This window comes from Theropithecus gelada, chromosome 9 (assembly GCF_003255815.1).
Source record: "Theropithecus gelada isolate Dixy chromosome 9, Tgel_1.0, whole genome shotgun sequence".
Lineage (NCBI taxonomy): Eukaryota > Metazoa > Chordata > Mammalia > Primates > Cercopithecidae > Theropithecus > Theropithecus gelada.
Window position 1 is genome coordinate 47,298,510 of NC_037677.1, and position 6,920 is coordinate 47,305,429.

Sequence of the window (6,920 nt, forward strand, 5' to 3'; positions counted from 1 at the left end):
AGGGACTCGGACACAATGGGAGGGAGAAAGAAAGAAATGTCTGAATGTCATTGAAAGAACAGACAATGAAGGCATATGTAAGAGGCCTGCTAAAGCTTCGGGACCTCAGAAGCCTATTTGTAAGAACTACAGTTCAGAATAGGGAACTTGCAATACAATGCCTGACCTTTATTTCCTTACCTGTCTCGAACTTGTCAAAACCTTTGATTGATTTTTCTATGAACATGAATTACTGCTACAATATTCAGTTGAACTACATATGTTTCTCAAAGCAGTAATACAATGCTACAGCATAGCTTAACATTGTTTAAGTAATATGGTTTGCTTATATTTAAGTCATTTCTAAGGAACCCATGCAAACACAGCCAGGAGATCTATTTCTGATGTATTTACAAGGCTAAAAACAAAAAATGCTGTTAATGCATAAACAGTCAAAAAAAATCATGCATTGTGGTTTTACAGGGACTTCTATTTCTAAAGATGATTGTTGCATGAGGGCCTCTGCCTTTATGAAGGGAAATGTGTAGATTTTAACTAACTCTGTATTACAATGGTTGTGTTTTGAGAAAAAAAATCATGTTTCTGCACTAAAAAATAAATTCCTAATCAAATCTTTAAAATTAACATTTAGAACAGGGACAGAAACTTCTGTTGTTTCGTAAGTGTTTTGTTGTTGTTGCTGTTCAGTTTTAAATCATTTTTAGAAGTTTTATTGAGGTATAATTGATATAAAAATTGTACACCTTTAATATATTGACTTGGATGAGTTTGGACATGTGTGCATATACCAATACCGTCATCACAACCAAGGTACTGAACATACTTATTCACCTCCAAAATTTTCTTTTGTTCTTTTTTAATGGTGATAGTATATTTTTAGGAATTCAGCCTTTGAGCAGAGTACTAAGGACCTTCAACAAGAAATGGGAAAGTAAATGAACTAAGTCCATATAAAGGGTGAGCTCTCAGTGAGATATTCAAGTTATGACCAAATCCTCAAGAAGCTTGTAAACTGACTGTGGGTTTCCAGTTTGGTTATTCACAGATAGGCCTTCATTTGTTCATTCACCTATTCATTCATATATCCACTCATTCATTCTCAAGAAGAGGTATTTGTTCGTATCTCACCATGTGGATGAGCAGGTGGTCAGTTCTCACTTCTTTTGCCATTAAGTGTACTCACGCTAGAGCACCAGGATGATATTTTCTCTCACTTTGCTTCATTACCAAAGTGGCTATCAAGATTCCATCCCCTACCTTCTTTTTCATTTTTTAATATTGAAGACCTGGGGTTAATTTCTCTACTTCTTTAGTAGCACATGCATATATATACCACTCAAGGCCTGTTGGATTAAACTGTTAAATTTGTCATCTAGCTAATGTTTTCTCAGAACCAGACAAATTAAACAGATTCAATTGTTGAAATTATTTCAAAAGACGAACAATCATAGAATGGAAATAAACTACAGAAAGTAGGGAACATGAGTTACTAAATCTCCTAGGAAACATTTGCAGAAGATGGTAAAGTATCCAGTCTCATTGTTATAAATGAATTTCAAAGAATCTCAGAGCAGCTTTACAAAATTTTACGGCACTAACAAATGGCAGCCAACCTCTGTAGTCAACACAAAATACTCCACCATCCTTTGTACCTCCTTAAATTAAGCCACTTTCTGCTTACACAGAAAATCTGTCTGTGGAAAACATTGCTTAGAATATGCAAGCACATTAATCTGGAAGCTATAAGGGAAGTTTGCTTCAGAAAACTTTTTAATATTTTCCTTGTGAGTTATTCTCTTTACGCTTTTCACATTACAATAATACCAAATTATCATGACGTATTTTCTTCACTCCCAGAGCAAGATACGACTCTAGTTGTTGCTGGAAACTATGCTTTGTCTAACTATGGGTTCACATTCTCCCACAGTGATTCTGGAATCATATACACAAATGAGATCACTGCTGTCAGATCACTGGGATTAAGACTCAACTTCTCTAGTCACTGGCCATATAAATATAGATACAGCACTCAAATCCTCTGAGGCTTAGCTAATTATCGGTTGATTTGGTCTACACTTACCACATTAACTATTTCAAAGGATTCATTGGTATAACATGTGCTGAGAACAGTTCCTGACTCATAACCATTATTAAGGCAATATTTACCAATGTGTGACTTTAAAACAGATACTACTATTAGAGAATAATTCATACTATACATTCAATATTTAAACAACAGAATTATAATTTTGTGAAGTAAATTTTGCACTCAAATAAACAGAAAATCTAATTCTATAATTATTTTTTACAATATTGGGTCATAGACCCAACAAAGAATATATGACTGGGTTAGACGTATGTATTTACTTATGCAATTAGTAATAAAATTCTTCACTCATTCCTAGATTTGAATCCCAGATGCTCTGCGTAGCAGCTGTATAGTCATGGACAAGTTGCTTAATGTGTCTGTACCTCGATTTCCTCATTTGTACTTCAATTTTCTTATGTGATAAATATCAAATCACTTAACTCAGAGCTATGAGGTCAGTTTTATCTGAGAGAATCCAGAATAAAATACTTAGCACACATTTCCTAGCATTCAGCATGCATAATAGATACTCAAGGAAATTTTGGATCTCTGTACATGATGAATATATTAAATCCTCAAACTGGCTGTAATGTCTGAAAATGCACGTTTTTATGTCACTGTACCTCTCACTGCACTTGGCACAGTGTTGTGAATATATTTGCCATTTGTATGTTCTTTCTACCATACAATTCTGCCACTCCAATTAGCATATTGTGTTGGAAAACAATTGAGTGCTTGCTTTATGTTTTACTAAATTTATACGGAACTACACTGACACTTTCTTGCTTTCAGATGCTGGGACTCACTGGTTGCTTTCTAGTTCTCAGGAGTCTCTATGTGACTCTGTCCTTTACACTTGCCCTGCAACATCACCCTCAGCCCTAGACAAAGCCAACATCATTTTTAAAAACCTTCAAATATGTCTGCAATTCACTCTATGAATGTTCTCATTCTATCAAAACCCTGACCTCACTAACTCAATGGAGCAATATAGGATGATAAAGTAGTTTACATGAAAGTCATAGCAAGTTTGCTTTGTTTATTCATCCAAACGTATGTTTTAAAAGACGAGGCTTTTATCTGAAACAAATAGAATTATAATTTTAAATTTCAAATAATGTGACTAATAGATTATGAATTCATTTCCAAATATAGAAATAATTAAAACACTTAGGGGTATAGAAAAAGTAAGTGCTGTATCTATTTTTTCTTATATATATAATATATATTATATATATCATATATTATCCAGGCTAATATATATTATATATGATATATAATTACATCATATTATATGTGATATATAATTACATCATATGTGACATATAATTATATCATGTATAATTATTATATATAATTACATATATCATATATTATATTATATATTAGCCAGGCTAATTTTTTGTATTTTTAGTACAGATGGGGTTTCACCATGTTAGCCAGGATGGTCTCCATCTCCTGACCTCGTGATCCACCCATCTCGGCCTCCCAAAGTGCTGGGATTACAGGCATGAGCCACCGTGCCCAGCCCCGAATTTAGTATTTTTAATATCAACTGAGGGATTTAAGGCTATTACAAATTTCCAATTTTGATTTTCCTCTTCTATTTATAACTCACTTAAAGTAATTTGACAGTATACACTGTGATGTATCCCCATATATCAAACATTTAAAAATATATTTGGAACCAAAGCAAAGATTATATATACATACACATATACATACTTTTTTTTTTTTTTTTTTGAGATGGAGTCTTGCTCTGTCGCCCAGGCTGGAGCACAGAGGTGCAATCTCTGCTCACTGCAAGCTCCATCTCCCGGGTTCACACCATTCTCCTGCCTCAGCCTCCCAAGTAGCTGGGACTACAGTCACACGCCACCACGCATGGCTAATTTTTTTGTATTTTTAGTAGAGACGGGGTTTTACTCTGTTAGCCAGGATGGTCTCCATCTCCTGACCTCGTGATCCGCCCGCCTCGGCCTTCCAAAGTGCTGGGATTACAGGCGTGAGCCACTGCGCTCGGTGCAAAGATACGTTTTACTAATACCACAGAGGTAAAATCTGCTGCTATTTCTTGATCAGGAGTAAACAAGTTGACTTCACAGCAGTTGATCTAATTTTCTTCCCCATTCATTCAATGGTATTTTTTGATTATTATGGAATATATTGAATTAGATAATGATAAGTCCTTTTTCTTTTTTTTTTCCAGAAATAGTTTCTCTCTGTTGCTGAGGCTGGAGTGCAGCGGCACTATCTCGGCTCACTGCAGCCTCTGCCTCCTGGGCTCAGGAAATCCTTCTACCTCAGCCTCCTGAGTAGCTGGGACTACAGGTGAGCACCACCATGTCCACCTATATAATTTTTTTTTCTTTTTTTTTTTTTTTTTGTAGAAACAGGGTTTCACTGTGTTGCCTAGGTTGATCTCAAACTCCTGGGCTCACACCATCCACCCACTCAGCATCCCAAAATTCTGGGATTACAGGTGTAAGCCACTGCACCTGGCTGACAAGGCTTTTTATTATAGGTTGTTCTTACTGTTTTATTTACTTGGTTTGCTGGTTGCCTTTCAAGGTAAGTTTGACATATAAGGTGGTATAATGTTTAAAGGTCAAGTTATAGAGGTAGCTACATTGAAGTTCAAATCCAGAGCCAAGTTACTTAGACTAAGGACCTGTTTTTTCCCTTATAAAATTAAAGTGCATAGCCACTTCATAGGTTTGTAATAAGAATTAATATGATCATGCTGTCACACAGTTGCAAAGAGATACTAAAACTTGGCCCTGCCAAAAATTATTAGCTATTGCCATTAGGATTGTTCTCCTTAATACCTAAGGCATTTGCTGACAATCAGGTTACTCATCACGTCCTTCCAGGAAAAATATTTAAAAATGTTTAAAACTTAGGAGCTACTTTTAAAATTTAATTTTCAGACCTGACATAATGCAGCTGAGGAAGAGAGGTGGTAGCTGATTGGTGATAGATGTAGAGATCCTTAATGGTATAAGAGTGTGAGAACGTGAAGCATGATGGGATATATTATTCATGCAGATTGCAAATACATATAAAAATTATATTTATCATTCATTTAAGTAAAATTCAACATTGTTTTCTTCAAAGAAGAAATTACACCTTTCAGTCTACCTATTTAACTCTGGGAAATTTTACAAATTAAGCATGCCATTGTTTAGTATGAATTCCTTTATGTCAGCTACCCTGCTAACTTTGCCTTTGGCATGATGAGCAGAAAGAAAAGAAACAGAATGATTAGTTCTGGAATATGAAAAAGTGTCCAAGAAGAGGAGTAGTCTTGAGAAGTAGGCAACAGGATGAAGTCACTAGGGGACAGAACGGTAGGAGGGAGTGGGACCAGACAAGCACTGAACTCTGCATGCACACGTAACAGTCTAAAAGTCATCCAGCACGCAGACTCTAGGTCAAGACAACCAAGATGAATTGCAACTTCTCCACAAGCAACATGACTTTAGGTAAGGTATTTTACTTTTCTGTGTCTTAGTTTCTTCAACTGATAAATAAAAATGGTGGTCATATCTACTTCATAAAATTGTGATAACTAAACTGATTAATATATATAATGAATAGTGTTTGGCATTTAGCTTAATAAGACATTTCATTAAAATATTAGCTACTTTTGTTAGCTAGCAACTCACAATTTTGCCTGAAACTGACCCCATATCTAGGGTTAGGTTTTGAAAGAAACTCATCACCATCAGAAGTAGGTCTGGACTTATAAAGGAAAGCTTAAAGACACAGAAGTATGTGCAACACCTATTTACAAAGAATCCATTGGAAAACCCCCATTGAGCCCAGGTAGATGGCACATGTGCCCTTTGGGTATGTAATTCAGTTCCCTGAGGGTCATACTGTCTTTGTTCTCAAGGCAAACTTTTTAATAATTGTGATGCCACTCAATGGTCATGTTCACTTACTTTATGGGTACATTTGTAGCATATTTTAAAATGTGAAGTTGAGTGCATTTCACTTAAAAACCAAAGGCATATAATGATAATATGTTATAGAGGAAAAATTATTGATTTTTGTAAATAGGCCGATCTTGTTTGTATTCTAGCTCCATCACTTACTAATTTGTGATATAAGTAATTTGTATCCTACCTGAGCCTGTGTTTCCTCTACAATATGAGATAATTTTTACTCTGAAGTATTGTTATGAGGGTTAAATATAAATTACTTTCTGGTTTATGATGTTGGTATATACTACTTCTATGCATGATAGTTGTTTTTATGAATAAGATTTTAACAGTAAGCCATAGAAAAATATAATGTAAGACTGATTCTTAGAATCTACCAAAACAAGTTGTAAAAATGACTTAAAGAAACATCTAGGATGGCAGTGACTAACGTTTTGAAAAGCTTTATTTTTCCATTGAGAACCATAGCCCAACACAGTGCCTGCGCTTCAGCGTTCCTCTTGTCAGAAAGGATATCTGTGATGCATCGACTAACTCTAATAATAAATTTTTATTCTTAAGACACAACATATTTCTCAGCACAATACATAAGGTCTTTGTGCTCATGTCAGCATTGGAGCTAAATTTCTGGGAAAGAAGTAGAGAAACCGCCCATTTCTATAGACATCAAAACACCAAAGTAAAAGTGAAAATTAAGGTACACAGCAGACTTTTTCTTTTTAAATGCCTGAACTGAAAAGTATACCTATCAGGAAACATCCAACTCGCGAATTACTTTAAATGTTTTTAAAACTGTGCTTGTTTTATAACAACAGATTCATGCTGTTTACCTAATATTCCCCAGTGGTTGCTTTGTGGAGCTCAGTGCCATCCTTGGAGATCAT